Below are 17,595 nucleotides of genomic sequence, written 5' to 3'. Positions count from 1 at the left end.
TGTGTGGGTCTCTATGAGTCTCTGTGGGTGTCTCTGTGGGTCTCTGTGGGTCTCTGTGGTTCTGTGTGGGTCTCTGTGGGTCTCTGTGTGGGTCTCTATGAGTCTCTGTGTGGGTCTCTGTGAGTCTCTGTGGGTCTCTGTGGGTCTCTGTGGGTCTCTGTGAGTCTCTGTAATTCTCTGTGGGTCTATGTGTGGGTTTCTGTGTGGATCTCTGTGAGTCTCTGTGGGTCTCTATGGTTCTCTGTGTGTCTCTGGTTCTGTGTGAGTCTCTGTGGGTCTATGGTTCTGTGTGGGTCTCTGTGGGTCTGTGTGTGGGTCTCTGTGCTTCTGTGTGGGTCTCTGTGAGTCTCTGTGAGTCTCTGTGGGTCTCTGTGGGTCTGTGTGTGGGTCAATGTGGGTCTGTGTGGGTCTGTGTGGGTCTCTGTGGCTCTCTGTGCGTCTCTGTGGTTCTGTGTGGGTCTCTGTGGGTCTCTGTGGGTCTGTGTGTGGGTCTCTGTGGGTCTCTCTGGTTATGTGTGGGTCTCTGTGGGTCTCTGTGGGTCTCTGTGAGTCTCTGTGGGTCTCTGTGAGTTTCCGTGAGTCTCTGTGGGTCTCTGTGGTTCTCTGTGGGTCTCTGTTGGTCTCTGTGATTCTCTGTGGGTCTCTGTGGGTCTCTATGGTTCTTTGTGTGTCTCTGGTTCTGTGTGGGTCTCTGTGAGTCTCTGTGGGTCTCTGTGGGTCTCTGTGGTTCTGTGTGGGCCTCTGTGGGTCTCTGTGTGGATCTCTGTGGGTCTCTGTGGGTCTCTGTGTGGGTCTCTGTGTGGGTCTCTGTGTGGGTCTCTGTGTGGGTCTCTGTGTGAGTCTCTGTGTGGGTCTCTCTGTGTGGGTCTCTGTGTGAGTCTCTGTGTGTGTCTCTGTGTGTGTCTCTGTTTGGGTCTCTGTGGGTCTGTGTGGGTCTCTGTGTGGGTCTCTGTGTGGGTCTCTGTTTGGTCTCTGTGGGTCTGTGTGGATCTCTGTGTGGGTCTCTGTGGGTCTCTGTGGGTCTCTGCATGGGTCTCTGTGGGTCTCTGTGGGTCTCTGTGAGTCTCTGTGTGGGTCTCTGTGGGTCTCTGTGTGGGTCTCTGTGGGTCTCTGTGGGTGTCTATGGTTCTGTGTGTGGGTCTCTGTGTGGGTCTCTGTGTGGGTCTCTGTGGTTCTCTGTGGGTCTCTGTGGGTCTCTGTGGGTCTCTGTGAGTCTCTGTGTGTCTCTGTGTGGGTCTCTGTGTGGGTCTCTGTGGGTCTCTGTGGGTCTCTGTGGGTGTCTATGGTTCTGTGTGTGGGTCTCTGTGTGGGTCTCTGTGTGGGTCTCTGTGTGGGTCTCTGTGTGGGTCTCTGTGGTTCTCTGTGGGTCTCTGTGGGTCTCTGTGAGTCTCTCTGTGTCTCTGTGTCGGTCTCTGTGTGGGTCTCTGTGGTTCTCTGTGGGTCTCTGTGAGTCTCTGTGTGGGTCTCTGTGGGTCTCTGTGGGTCTCTGTGTGGGTCTCTGAGTCACTGTGGGTCTCTGTGGGTCTCTGTGGGTCTCTATGTGGGTCTCTGTGGGCCTGTGTGGGTCTCTGTGTGGGTCTCTGTGTGGGTCTCTGTGGGTCTCTGTGGGTCTCTGTGGGTCTCTGTGGGTCTCTGTGGGTCTCTGTGGTTCTGTGTGGGCCTCTGTGGGTCTCTGTGTGGGTCTCTGTGGGTCTCTGTGGGTCTCTGTGTGGGTCTCTGTGTGGGTCTCTGTGTGGGTCTCTGTGTGGGTCTCTGTGTGGGTCTCTGTGAGTCTCTGTGTGGGTCTCTCTGTGTGGGTCTCTGTGTGGGTCTCTGTGTGTGTCTCTGTGTGTGTCTCTGTTTGGGTCTCTGTGGGTCTGTGTGGGTCTCTGTGTGGGTCTCTGTGTGGGTCTCTGTGTGGGTCTCTGTTTGGTCTCTGTGGGTCTGTGTGGATCTCTGTGTGGGTCTCTGTGGGTTTCTGTGGGTCTCTGCTTGGGTCTCTGTGGGTCTCTGTGGGTCTCTGTGAGTCTCTGTGTGGGTCTCTGTGGGTCTCTGTGTGGGTCTCTGTGGGTCTCTGTGGGTGTCTATGGTTATGTGTGTGGGTCTCTGTGTGGGTCTCTGTGTGGGTCTCTGTGGTTCTCTGTGGGTCTCTGTGGGTCTCTGTGTGGGTGTATGTGAGTCACTGTGGGTCTGTGTGGGTCTCTGTGGGTCTCTGTGTGGGTGTCTGTGGATCTGTGTGGGTCTCTGTGTGGGTCTCTGTGTGGGTCTCTGTGGGTCTCTGTGTGGGTCTCTGTGGGTCTCTGTGGGTCTCTGTGTGGGTCTTTGTGGGTCTCTTTGGGTCTCTGTGGGTCTGTGTGGGTCTCTGTGGGTCTCTGTGGGTCTGTGTGGGTCTCTGTGGGCCTCTGTGTGGGTCTCTATGAGTCTCTGTGGGTGTCTCTGTGGGTCTCTGTGGGTCTCTGTGGTTCTGTGTGGGTCTCTGTGGGTCTCTGTGTGGGTCTCTATGAGTCTCTGTGTGGGTCTCTGTGAGTCTCTGTGGGTCTCTGTGGGTCTCTGTGGGTCTCTGTGAGTCTCTGTAATTCTCTGTGGGTCTATGTGTGGGTTTCTGTGTGGGTCTCTGTGAGTCTCTGTGGGTCTCTATGGTTCTCTGTGTGTCTCTGGTTCTGTGTGAGTCTCTGTGGGTCTATGGTTCTGTGTGGGTCTCTGTGGGTCTGTGTGTGGGTCTCTGTGCTTCTGTGTGGGTCTCTGTGAGTCTCTGTGAGTCTCTGTGGGTCTCTGTGGGTCTGTGTGTGGGTCAATGTGGGTCTATGTGGGTCTGTGTGGGTCTCTGTGGCTCTCTGTGCGTCTCTGTGGTTCTGTGTGGGTCTCTGTGGGTCTCTGTGGGTCTGTGTGTGGGTCTCTGTGGGTCTCTCTGGTTATGTGTGGGTCTCTGTGGGTCTCTGTGGGTCTCTGTGAGTCTCTGTGGGTCTCTGTGAGTTTCCGTGAGTCTCTGTGGGTCTCTGTGGTTCTCTGTGGGTCTCTGTTGGTCTCTGTGATTCTCTGTGCGTCTCTGTGGGTCTCTATGGTTCTTTGTGTGTCTCTGGTTCTGTGTGGGTCTCTGTGAGTCTCTGTGGGTCTCTGTGGGTCTCTGTGGTTCTGTGTGGGCCTCTGTGGGTCTCTGTGTGGGTCTCTGTGGGTCTCTGTGGGTCTCTGTGTGGGTCTCTGTGTGGGTCTCTGTGTGGGTCTCTGTGTGGGTCTCTGTGTGGGTCTCTGTGTGAGTCTCTGTGTGTGTCTCTGTGTGTGTCTCTGTTTGGGTCTCTGTGGGTCTGTGTGGGTCTCTGTGTGGGTCTCTGTGTGGGTCTCTGTTTGGTCTCTGTGGGTCTGTGTGGATCTCTGTGTGGGTCTCTGTGGGTCTCTGTGGGTCTCTGCATAGGTCTCTGTGGGTCTCTGTGGGTCTCTGTGAGTCTCTGTGTGGGTCTCTGTGGGTCTCTGTGTGGGTCTCTGTGGGTCTCTGTGGGTGTCTATGGTTCTGTGTGTGGGTCTCTGTGTGGGTCTCTGTGTGGGTCTCTGTGGTTCTCTGTGGGTCTCTGTGGGTCTCTGTGAGTCTCTGTGTGTCTCTGTGTGGGTCTCTGTGTGGGTCTCTGTGGGTCTCTGTGGGTGTCTATGGTTCTGTGTGTGGGTCTCTGTGTGGGTCTCTGTGTGGGTCTCTGTGTGGGTCTCTGTGTGGGTCTCTGTGGTTCTCTGTGGGTCTCTGTGGGTCTCTGTGAGTCTCTCTGTGTCTCTGTGTCGGTCTCTGTGTGGGTCTCTCTGGTTCTCTGTGGGTCTCTGTGAGTCTCTGTGTGGGTCTCTGTGGGTCTCTGTGGGTCTCTGTGTGGGTCTCTGAGTCACTGTGGGTCTCTGTGGGTCTCTGTGGGTCTCTATGTGGGTCTCTGTGGGTCTCTGTGGGCCTGTGTGGGTCTCTGTGTGGGTCTCTGTGGGTCTCTGTGGGTCTCTGTGGGTCTCTGTGGGTCTCTGTGGGTCTCTGTGGGTCTGTGTGGGCCTCTGTGGGTCTCTGTGTGGGTCTCTGTGGGTCTCTGTGGGTCTCTGTGTGGGTCTCTGTGTGGGTCTCTGTGTGGGTCTCTGTGTGGGTCTCTGTGTGGGTCTCTGTGAGTCTCTGTGTGGGTCTCTCTGTGTGGGTCTCTGTGTGGGTCTCTGTGTGGGTCTCTGTGTGTGTCTCTGTGTGTGTCTCTGTTTGGGTCTCTGTGGGTCTCTGTGTGGGTCTCTGTGTGGGTCTCTGTGTGGGTCTCTGTTTGGTCTCTGTGGGTCTGTGTGGATCTCTGTGTGGGTCTCTGTGGGTTTCTGTGGGTCTCTGCTTGGGTCTCTGTGGGTCTCTGTGGGTCTCTGTGAGTCTCTGTGTGGGTCTCTGTGGGTCTCTGTGTGGGTCTCTGTGGGTCTCTGTGGGTGTCTATGGGTCTCTGTGAGTCTCTGTGTGTCTCTGTGTGTGTCTCTGTGTGGGTCTCTGTGTGGGTCTCTGTGGGTCTCTGTGGGTCTCTGTGGGTGTCTATGGTTCTGTGTGTGGGTCTCTGTGTGGGTCTCTGTGTGGGTCTCTGTGTGGGTCTCTGTGTGGGTCTCTGTGGTTCTCTGTGGGTCTCTGTGAGTCTCTGTGTGTCTCTGTGTTGGTCTCTGTGTGGGTCTCTGTGGTTCTCTGTGGGTCTCTGTGAGTCTCTGTGTGGGTCTCTGTGGGTCTCTGTGTGGGTCTCTGTGAGTCACTGTGGGTCTCTGTGGGTCTCTGTGGGTCTCTATGTGGGTCTCTATGTGGGTCTGTGTGGGTCTCTGTGTGGGTCTCTGTGTGGGTCTCTGTGGGTCTCTGTGGGTCTCTGTGGGTCTCTGTGGGTCTCTGTGGGTCTGTGTGGGTCTCTATGAGTCTCTGTGTGAGTCTCTGTGGGTCTCTGTGAGTCTCTGTGGGTCTCTGTGGGTCCCTGTGAGTCTCTGTGGGTCTCTGTGAGTCTCTGTGGGTCTCTGTGAGTCTCTGTAAGTCTCTGTGGGTCTATGTGTGGGTTTCTGTGTGGGTCTCTGTGAGTCTCTGTGAGTCTCTGTGGGTCTGTGTGAGTCTCTGTGGGTCTCTATGGTTCTGTGTGAGTCTCTGTGGGTCTCTATGGTTTTCTGTGTGTCTCTGGTTCTGTGTGGGTCTCTGTGTGGGTCTCTGTGTGGGTCTCTGTGAGTCTCTGTGTGGGTCTCTCTGTGTGGGTCTCTGTGTGGGTCTCTGTGTGGGTCTCTGTGTGTGTCTCTGTTTGGGTCTCTGTGGGTCTCTGTGGGTGTCTATGGTTCTGTGTGTGGGTCTCTGTGTGGGTCTCTGTGTGGGTCTCTGTGGTTCTCTGTGGGTCTCTGTGGGTCTCTGTGAGTCTCTGTGTGTCTCTGTGGGTCTGTCTGGGTCTCTGTGGGTCTCTGTGGGTCTGTGTTGGTCTCTGTGAGTCTCTGTGTGGGTCTCTGTGGGTCTCTGTGAGTCTCTGTGGGTCTCTGTGGGTCCCTGTGAGTCTCTGTGGGTCTCTGTGAGTCTCTGTAAGTCTCTGTGGGTCTCTATGGTTCTGTGTGAGTCTCTGTGGGTCTCTATGGTTCTGTGTGAGTCTCTGTGGGTCTCTATGGTTCTCTGTGTGTCTCTGGTTCTGTGTGAGTCTCTGTGGGTCTATGGTTCTGTGTGGGTCTCTGTGAGTCTCTGTGGGTCTCTATGGTTCTCTGTGTGTCTCTGGTTCTGTGTGAGTCTCTGTGGGTCTGTGTGAGTCTCTGTGTGTCTATGGTTCTGTGTGGGTCTCTGTGAGTCTCTGTGGGTGTCTATGGTGCTCTGTGGGTCTCTGTGGGTCTCTATGGTGCTCTGTGTGTCTCTGGTTCTGTGTGGGTCTCTGTGAGTCTCTGTGGGTCTCTGTGAGTCTCTGTGGGTCTCTATGGTGCTCTGTGTGTCTCTGGTTCTGTGTAGGTCTCTATGGGTCTCTGTGGGTCTCTGTGGGTCTCTGTCTGTGTGGGTCTCTGTGGGTCTCTCTCTGGGTCTCTGTGGGTCTCTGTAGGTCTCTGTGGTTCTGTGTGGGTCTCTATGGTTCTGTGTGGGTCTCTGTGTTGGTCTCTATGGGTCTCTGGGTCTTAACGTGAATGTTATTACTAGTATTAGTTCTAGTGTTAGTACTAGTGTTAGCATGTTAGTTCTAGTGTTAGTGCTAGTGTTAGTGTGTTAGTACTAGTGTTGGTGTGTTAGTACTAGTGTTAGTACTAGTGTTAGTATTAACACTAGTACTAGTGTTAGTGTGAGTGTTAGTACTAGTGTTAGTGTGAGTGTTAGTACTAGTGTTAGTGTGAGTGTTAGTACTAGTGTTAGTACTAACACTAGTACTAGTGTTAGTACTAGTGTTAGTGTGAGTGTTAGTAGTGTTAGTACTAACACACTGGTACTAGTGTTAGTACTAGTGTTAGTACTAGTGTTAGTAATAGTGTTAGTACTAACACTAGTACTAGTGTTAGTACTAGTGTTAGTACTAGTGTTAGTACTAACACTAGTACTAGTGTTAGTACTAGTGTTAGTACTAGTGTTAGTGTAACAGCAATCGGTGTGTGTGAGTTGTTGCTGTCCCCACAAGAATGTTGTTGTTGTTGTCGTGGTTGTGATGCCTCGGGGCTTCGTGAGGGTGGGACCCCGGCATAGGAATGTGGAATGTCCACCACCGTCTCTGGGGTCCCCGACTGTTTATTTGTTATGATGGGGTTAGCCCCTGGGGAGTTGGCGGTGTCGTTGTGTGCTCACTGACTCACTCACCCACTCACTCACTCACACACTCACTCACACACTCACTCACTCACTCACCCACTCACTCACTCACTCACCCACTCACTCACTCACTCACCCACTCACTCACTCACTCACCCACTCACTCACTCACACACTGACTCACCCACTCACTCACTCACCCACTCACCCACACACTCACCCACTCACTCACCCACTCACTCACCCACTCACCCACTCACCCACACACTCACCCACTCACCCACACACTCACCCACTCACCCACACACTCACCCACTCACCCACTCACTCACCCACTCACTCACTCACTCACCCACTCACTCACTCACTCACCCACTCACTCACTCACCCACTCACTCACTCACACACTGACTCACCCACTCACTCACTCACCCACTCACCCACACACTCACCCACTCACTCACCCACTCACTCACCCACTCACCCACTCACCCACACACTCACCCACTCACCCACACACTCACCCACTCACCCACTCACTCACCCACTCACTCACACACTGACTCACCCACTCACTCACTCACCCACTCACTCACTCACTCACCCACTCACTCACCCACTCACTCACTCACCCACTCACTCACCCACTCACTCACTCACCCACTCACTCACCCACTCACTCACTCACTCACCCACCCACTCACCCACTCACTCACACACTGACTCACCCACTCACTCACTCACCCACTCACTCACCCACCCACTCACTCACCCACTCACTCACTCACCCACTCACTCACCCACTCACTCACCCACCCACTCACTCACCCACTCGCTCACTCACTCACTCACCCACTCACTCACCCACTCACTCACCCACTCACCCACTCACTCACCCACTCACTCACTCACTCACACACTCACCCACTCACTCACACACTGACTCACCCACTCACTCACTCACCCACTCACTCACCCACCCACTCACTCACTCACCCACTCACTCACCCACTCACTCACCCACCCACTCACTCACCCACTCGCTCACTCACTCACCCACTCACCCACTCACTCACCCACTCACTCACTCACTCACACACTCACCCACTCACTCACTCACACACTCACTCACCCACTCACTCACTCACTCACCCACTCACTCACCACACCACACACCCACTCACACACTCACTCACTCTCACCCACTCACTCACTCACACACTCACCCACTCACCCACTCACCCACACACTGACCCACTCACTCACCCACTCACCCACTCACTCACACACTCACCCACTCACCCACACACTCACCCACTCACTCACCCACTCACTCACACACTGACTCACCCACTCACTCACTCACCCACTCACTCACCCACTCACCCACTCACTCACCCACTCACCCCACTCACCCACACACTCACCCACTCACCCATCACACTCACCCACTCACCCACACACACTCACCACTCACCCACTCACTCACACACTGACTCACCCACTCACTCACTCACCCACTCACTCACTCACCCACTCACTCACCCACTCACTCACTCACTCACCCACTCACTCACCCACTCACTCACTCACCCACCCACTCACCCACTCACTCACACACTGACTCACCCACTCACTCACTCACCCACTCCTCACACACTCACCACACCACCTCACTCACTCACCCACTCACTCACCCACTCACTCACCCACCCACTCACTCACCCACTCGCTCACTCACTCACCCACTCACCCACTCACTCACCCACTCACTCGCTCACTCCTCACTCACACACTCACCCACTCACTCACACACTGACTCACCCACTCACTCACTCACCCACTCACTCACCCACCCACTCACTCACCCACTCACTTCACTCACCCACTCGCTCACCCACTCACTCACCCACCCACTCACTCACCCACTCGCTCACTCACTCACCCACTCACCCACTCACTCACCCACTCACTCACTCACCCACTCACCCACTCTCCACACACTCACCCACTCACTCACCCACTCACCCACTCACTCACACACTCACCCACTCACTCACCCACTCACCCACTCACTCACACACTCCACCCACTCACCCACTCACCCACACACTCACACACTCACTCACCCACTCACACACTCACTCACCCACCCACTCACTCACTCACTCACCCACCCACCCACTCACTCACCCACTCACTCACTCACTCACCCACTCACTCACTCACCCACTCACTCACCCACTCACTCACCCACCCACTCACTCACCCACTCGCTCACTCACTCACCCACTCACCCACTCACTCACCCACTCACTCACTCACCCACTCACCCACTCACCCACACACTCACCCACTCACTCACCCACTCACCCACTCACTCACACACTCACCCACTCACTCACCCACTCTCACCCACGCACTCACACACTCACCCTCTCACCCACTCACCCACACACTCACCCACTCACTCACCACACACTACTCACTCACACCCACTCACTCACTCACTCACCCACCCACTCACTCACCCACTCACTCACTCACTCACCCACTCACTCACTCACCCACTCACTCACCCACTTCACTCACCCACCCACCTCACTCACCACTCGCTCACTCACTCACCCACTCACCCACTCACTCACCCACTCACTCACTCACTCACCCACTCACCCACTCACCCACACACTCACCCACTCACTCACCCACTCACCCACTCACTCACACACTCAGCCACTCACTCACCCACTCACCCACTCACTCACACACTCACCCACTCACCCACTCACCACACACTCACCCACTCACTCACCCACTCACACACTCACTCACCCACCCACTCACTCACCCACTCACTCACTCACCCACTCACCCACTCACCCACACACTCACCCACTCACTCACCCACTCACCCACTCACTCACACACTCACCCACTCACTCACCCACTCACCCACTCACTCACACACTCACCCACTCACCCACTCACCCACACACTCACCCACTCACCCACCCACTCACACACTCACTCACCCACCCACTCACTCACTCACTCACCCACCCACTCACTCACCCACTCACTCACTCACCCACTCACTCACCCACTCACTCACCCACCCACTCACTCACCCACTCGCTCACTCACTCACCCACTCACCCACTCACTCACCCACTCACTCACTCACCCACTCACCCACTCACCCACACACTCACCCACTCACTCACCCACTCACCCACTCACTCACACACTCACCCACTCACTCACCCACTCACCCACTCACTCACACACTCACCCACTCACCCACTCACCCACACACTCACCCACTCACTCACCCACTCACACACTCACTCACCCACCCACTCACTCACTCACTCACCCACCCACTCACTCACCCACTCACTCACTCACTCACCCACTCACCCACTCACTCACTCACCCACTCACTCACCCACCCACCCACTCACCCACCCACCCACGTATCCACCCACCCATCCACCCACCCACCCCACCTCACCCACCACCCACTCCTCACCCACTCACCCACCCACGTACCCACCCACCCACTCACCCACCCACTCACCCACCCACGTACCCACCCACCCACTCACTCACTCACCCACTCACTCACCCACTCACTCACACACTCACTCACTCACTGACTCACTCACTCACTCACTGACTCACTCACTCACCCACTCACTCACACACCCACCCACTCATCCACTTACTCACTCACTCACTCACCTACTCACTCACTCACTCACCCACTCACCCACTCACTCACCCACTCACTCACTCACTCACCCACTCACTCACTCACTGACTCACTCACCCACTCACTCACTCACTCACACACTCACTCACACACTCAGTCACCCACTCACTCACTCACTCACCCACTCACTCACTCACCCACTCACTCACACACTCACTCACTCATCCACTCACTCACCCACTCACTCACCCACTCACTCACTCACTCACCCACTCACTCACTCACTGACTCACTCACTCACCCACTCACTCACACACTCACTCACACACTCACTGACTAACTCACACACTCACTGACTAACTCACACACTCACACACTCATTCACTCACTCACCTACTCACTCACACACTCACTCACCCACTCACTCACCCACTCACCCACTCACTCACTCACTGACTCACTCACCCACTCACTCACACACTCACTCACTCACACACTCACTGACTAACTCACACACTCACTGACTAACTCACACACTCACACACTCATTCACTCACTCACCCACTCACCCACTCACTCACTCACCCACCCACTCACTCACTCACTCACCCACTCACTCACTCACCCACTCACTCACTCACTCACTCAGACACTCACCCACTCACTCACTCACTTACTCACTCACCCACTCACACATCTCACTCCACACACACTCACTCACTCACCTCCTCACTCACTGACTCACTCATCCACTCACTCACTCACCCACTCAGTCACTCACTGACTCACTCACCCACTCATTCACACACTCACTCACTCACACACTCACTCACCCACTCACTCACTCACTCACCCACTCACTCACTCACTGACTCACTCACCCACTCACTCACACACTCCTCACACACTCACTGACTAACTCACCCACTCACCCACTCACTCACTCACTCACCCACCCACACACTCACCCACTCACTCACCCACTCACTCACCCACTCACCCACTCACCCACACACTCACCCACTCACACCACACACTCACCCACTCACCCACACACTCACCCACTCACCCACTCACTCACCCACTCACTCACACACTGACTCACCCACTCACTCACTCACCCACTCACTCACTCACTCACCCACTCACTCACCCACTCACTCACTCACCCACTCACTCACCCACTCACTCACTCACTCACCCACCCACTCACCCACTCACTCACACACTGACTCACCCACTCACTCACTCACCCACTCACTCACCCACCCACTCACTCACCCACTCACTCACTCACCCACTCACTCACCCACTCACTCACCAACCCACTCACTCACCCCTCGCTCACTCACTCACTCACCCACTCACTCACCCACTCACTCACCCACTCACCCACTCACTCACCCACTCACTCACTCACTCACACACTCACCCACTCACTCACACCACTGACTCACCCACTCACTCACTCACCCACTCACTCACCCACCCACTCACTCACTCACCCACTCACTCACCCACTCACTCACCCACCCACTCACTCACCCACTCGCTCACTCACTCACCCACTCACCCACTCACTCACCCACTCACTCACTCACTCACACACTCACCCACTCACTCACTCACACACTCACTCACTCACTCACCCACTCACTCACTCACTCACCCACTCACTCACTCACACACTCACCCACTCACACACTCACTCACTCATTCACCCCACTCACTCACTCACACACTCACCCACTCACCCACTCACCCACACACTGACCCACTCACTCACCCACTCACCCACTCACTCACACACTCACCCACTCATCCACTCACCCACACACTCACCCACTCACTCACCCACTCACTCACACACTGACTCACCCACTCACTCACTCACCCACTCACTCACCCACTCACCCACTCACTCACCCACTCACCCACTCACCCACACACTCACCCACTCACCCACACACTCACCCACTCACCCACACACTCACCCACTCACCCACTCACTCACACACTGACTCACCCACTCACTCACTCACCCCTCACTCACTCACCCACTCACTCACCCACTCACTCACTCACCCACTCACTCACCCACTCACTCACTCACTCACCCACCCACTCACCCACTCACTCACACACTGACTCACCCACTCACTCACTCACCCACTCACTCACCCACTCACTCACCCACTCACTCACTCACCCACTCACTCACCCACTCACTCACCCACCCACTCACTCACCCACTCGCTCACTCACTCACCCACTCACCCACTCACTCACCCACTCACTCGCTCACTCACTCACTCACACACTCACCCACTCACTCACACACTGACTCACCCACTCACTCACTCACTCCCCACTCACTCACCCACCCACTCACTCACCCACTCACTCACTCACCCACTCACTCACCCACTCACTCACCCACCCACTCACTCACCCACTCGCTCACTCACTCACCCACTCACCCACTCACTCACCCACTCACTCACTCACCCACTCACCCACTCACCCACACACTCACCCACTCACTCACCCACTCACCCACTCACTCACACACTCACCCACTCACTCACCCACTCACCCACTCACTCACACACTCACCCACTCACCCACTCACCCACACACTCACCACTCACTCACCCACTCACACACTCACTCACCCACTCACTCACTCATCACTCACCCACCCACTCACTCACCCCTCACTCACTCACCCTCACTCACCCACTCCCTCACCCACTCACTCACCCACCCACTCACTCACCCACTCGCTCACTCACTCACCCACTCACCCACTCACCACCCACTCACTCACTCACCCACTCACCCACACACTCACCCACTCACTCACCCACTCACCCACTCACTCACACACTCACCCACTCACTCACCCACTCACCCACTCACTCACACACTCACCCACTCACCCACTCACCCACACACTCACCCACTCACTCACCCCACTCACACACATCACTCACCCACCCACTCACTCACTCACTCACCCACCCACTCACTCACTCACCCACTCACTCACTCACTCACCCACTCACTCACTCACCCACTCACTCACCCACTCACTCACCCACCCACTCACTCACCCACTCGCTCACTCACTCACCCACTCACCCACTCACTCACCCACTCACTCACTCACCCACTCACCCACTCACCCACTCACCCACTCACTCACCCACTCACCCACTCACTCACACACTCACCCACTCACTCACCCACTCACCCACTCACTCACACACTCACCCACTCACCCACTCACCCACACACTCACCCACTCACTCACCCACTCACACACTCACTCACCCACCCACTCACTCACCCACTCACTCACTCACCCACTCACCCACTCACCCACACACTCACCCACTCACTCACCCACTCACCCACTCACTCACACACTCACCCACTCACTCACCCACTCACCCACTCACTCACACACTCACCCACTCACCCACTCACCCACACACTCACCCACTCACTCACCCACTCACACTCACTCACCCACCCACTCACTCACTCACTCACCCACCCACTCACTCACCCACTCACTCACTCACTCACCCACTCACTCACTCACCCACTCACTCACCCACTCACTCACCCACCACTCACTCACCCACTCGCTCACTCACTCACCCACTCACCCACTCACTCACCCACTCACTCACTCACCCACTCACCCACTCACCCACACACTCACCCACTCACTCACCCACTCACCCACTCACTCACACACTCACCCACTCACTCACCCACTCACCCACTCACTCACACACTCACCCACTCACCCACTCACCCACACACTCACCCACTCACTCACCCACTCACACACTCACTCACCCACCCACTCACTCACTCACTCACCCACCCACTCACTCACCCACTCACTCACTCACCCACTCACCCACTCACTCACTCACCACTCACTCACCCACCCACCCACTCACCCACCCACCCACGTATCCACCCACCCATCCACCCACCCCACTCACCCACTCACCCACCCACCCACTCCTCACCCACTCACCCACCCACGTACCCACCCACCCACTCACCCACCCACTCACCCACCCACGTACCCACCCACCCACTCACTCACTCACCCACTCACTCACCCACTCACTCACACACTCACTCACTCACTGACTCACTCACTCACTCACTGACTCACTCACTCACCCACTCACTCACACACCCACCCACTCATCCACTTACTCACTCACTCACTTACTCACTCACTCACTCACCCACTCACCCACTCACTCACTCACTGACTCACTCACTCACTCACACACTCACTCACTCACCCACTCACTGACTCACTCACTCACTCACACACTCACCCACTCACTCACTCACTCACCCACTCACTCACTCACTGACTCACTCACCCACTCACTCACTCACTCACACACTCACTCACACACTCAGTCACCCACTCACTCACTCACTCACCCCACTCACTCACTCACCCACTCACTCACACACTCACTCACTCACCCACTCACTCACCCACTCACTCACCCACTCACTCACTCACTCACCCACTCACTCACTCACTGACTCACTCACTCACCCACTCACTCACACACTCACTCACACACTCACTGACTAACTCACACACTCACTGACTAACTCACACACTCACACACTCATTCACTCACTCCCTACTCACTCACACACTCACTCACCCACTCACTCACCCACTCACCCACTCACTCACTCACTGACTCACTCACCCACTCACTCACACACTCACTCACTCACACACTCACTGACTAACTCACACACTCACTGACTAACTCACACACTCACACACTCATTCACTCACTCACCCACTCACCCACTCACTCACTCACCCACCCACTCACTCACTCACCCACTCACTCACTCACCCACTCACTCACTCACTCACCCACTCACTCACTCACTTACTCACTCACCCACTCACTCACTCACTCACTCACACACTCACTCACTCACTCACCCACTCACTCACTCACTGACTCACTCATCCACTCACTCACTCACCCACTCAGTCACTCACTGACTCACTCACCCACTCATTCACACACTCACTCACTCACACACTCACTCACCCACTCACTCACTCACTCACCCCACTCACTCACTCACTGACTCACTCACCCACTCACTCACACACTCACTCACACACTCACTGACTAACTCACCCACTCACCCACTCACTCACTCACTCACCCACTCACTCACTCACTCAGACACTCACCCACTCACTCATTCACCCACTCACTCACTCACTCACCCACTCACTCACTCACTCATCACCCACTCACTCACTCACCCACTCACTCACTCACTCACCCACTCACCTACTCACCCACTCACTCACACATTCACGCACCCACTCACTCACTCACTCATCCACTCACTCACTCACTCACCTACTCACTCACACACTGACTCACACACTCACACACTCACCCACTCACTCACTCACTCACACACTCACTCACCCACTCACCCACTCACTGACTCACCCACTCACTCACCCACTCACTCACCTACTCACTCACTCACCTACCCACTCACTCACCTACCCACTCGCCCATTCACTCACTCACTTTCTCACCCACCCACTCACTCACCCACTCACCTACTCACTGACTCACCCACTCACCTACTCACTGACTCACCCAAACACTCACCCACCCACCCACTCACTCAATCACCTACTCACTGACTCACCCACTCACCCACCCACTCACCCACTCACTCCCTCACCTACTCACTGACTCACCCACTCACTCACCCACTCACACACTCACTCACCTACTCACCCACTCACTCACCTACTCACCTACTCACCCACTCACCCACTCACCTACACACTGATTCACCCACTCACTCACCCACCCACCCACTCACTCACTCACCTACTCACTCACCCACTCACTGACTCACCCACTCACTCACCTACTCACTCACCCACTCACTCACCTACTCACCCACTCACTCACCCACTCACTCACTAACCTACTCACCCACTCACTCACTCACCCACTCACCTACTCACCCACTCACCCACCTAATCACTCACTCACCCACTCACTCACTTACCTGCTCACCCACTCACTCACCCACCCACTCACCTACTCACTCACTCACCCACCTACTCACTCACTCACCCACTCACTCACTTACCTGCTCACCCACTCACTCACCCACTCACCTACTCACTCACTCCACTCACCTACTCACTCATTCACCCACTCACTCACACACTCACCCACCCACTCATCCACTCACCTACTCACCCACTCACTCACCCACCCCACTCACCTACTCACTCACCCACTCACTCACTCACCACTAACCCACTCACTCACTCACCTACTCGCCCACTCACTCACTCAGTCACCTTCTCACCCACTCACTCACTTACTCATCAACTCACTCACTCACCCTCTTGCCCTCTCACTCACCCACTCACTCACCCTCTCACCCACTCACTCACCCACTCACTCACTTACCCACCCACCCACCCACTCACTCACTCACCCACCCACTCACCCACTCACTCACCCACACACACACATAGACACACAACAACAACCGCCATTCGCCACTAAGTGGCGGTGACGTCACCACGACGCTTGTGCCAGGCCATGTGCACCTGAGGCCACGTGAAGTGTCGAACGCCCGCGGGCAGGAGGTCACGGGGCAGACCCAGGTGCCACGGGTCGACTGACTGAGATGAGTGGCTGGTGCACCACTGTGCCCCATACTGTGCCAACCTGCTGTGCTTTAGCCCACCCGGCGCTCCGCTCGTTGTTGTGAGCGTCGCTCCTCCGCCCTCCGTTGTTGTTGGAGGCGACTGCCTCCAACTGCCCAGTAGCGTCCCTCACGAGCCTCCTCCACAGAGGCCGATCTTGACACCGCTGGTACCAGTCATCGGCAAGTCCCACTCAGCTCCACGTCCTCCTGTACCATATCACTCCATCTCTTCTCTAGCCCGTGCCGCGCCCGTTTAGCCCCCTCGATCCGGCCGAACAAAAGCTGTTTCGGCATGCGGTGGCTGGGCATGCGGGCTACATGACCCAGCCAACGCAGCCTTGCCTGCCGGAGGAGCTCACCGATGGGACCTTGCACAGATCTTTCAAGGTTGCGTAACGCTGTG

General features: G+C 55.9%; 1 protein-coding gene across 1 annotated transcript in view; it reads right to left on the bottom strand.

Moving 5' to 3' along the window:
- Positions 1 to 17,595, bottom strand: part of LOC116936878 (G protein-coupled receptor kinase 3-like) — a 60,647-nt gene that overhangs the window by 6,600 nt on the left and 36,452 nt on the right. The window lies entirely within an intron of this gene.

The sequence above is a fragment of the Petromyzon marinus genome, assembly GCF_048934315.1.
Source record: "Petromyzon marinus isolate PM22_M1 ecotype Great Lakes invasive population chromosome 84 unlocalized genomic scaffold, UKy_Petmar_22M1.pri1.0 chr84_unloc.2, whole genome shotgun sequence".
NCBI classification, from domain to species: Eukaryota; Metazoa; Chordata; class Hyperoartia; order Petromyzontiformes; family Petromyzontidae; genus Petromyzon; species Petromyzon marinus.
The sequence above is the reverse complement of the archived record's forward strand: the minus strand, read 5'-3'. Positions and strand labels throughout refer to the sequence as shown.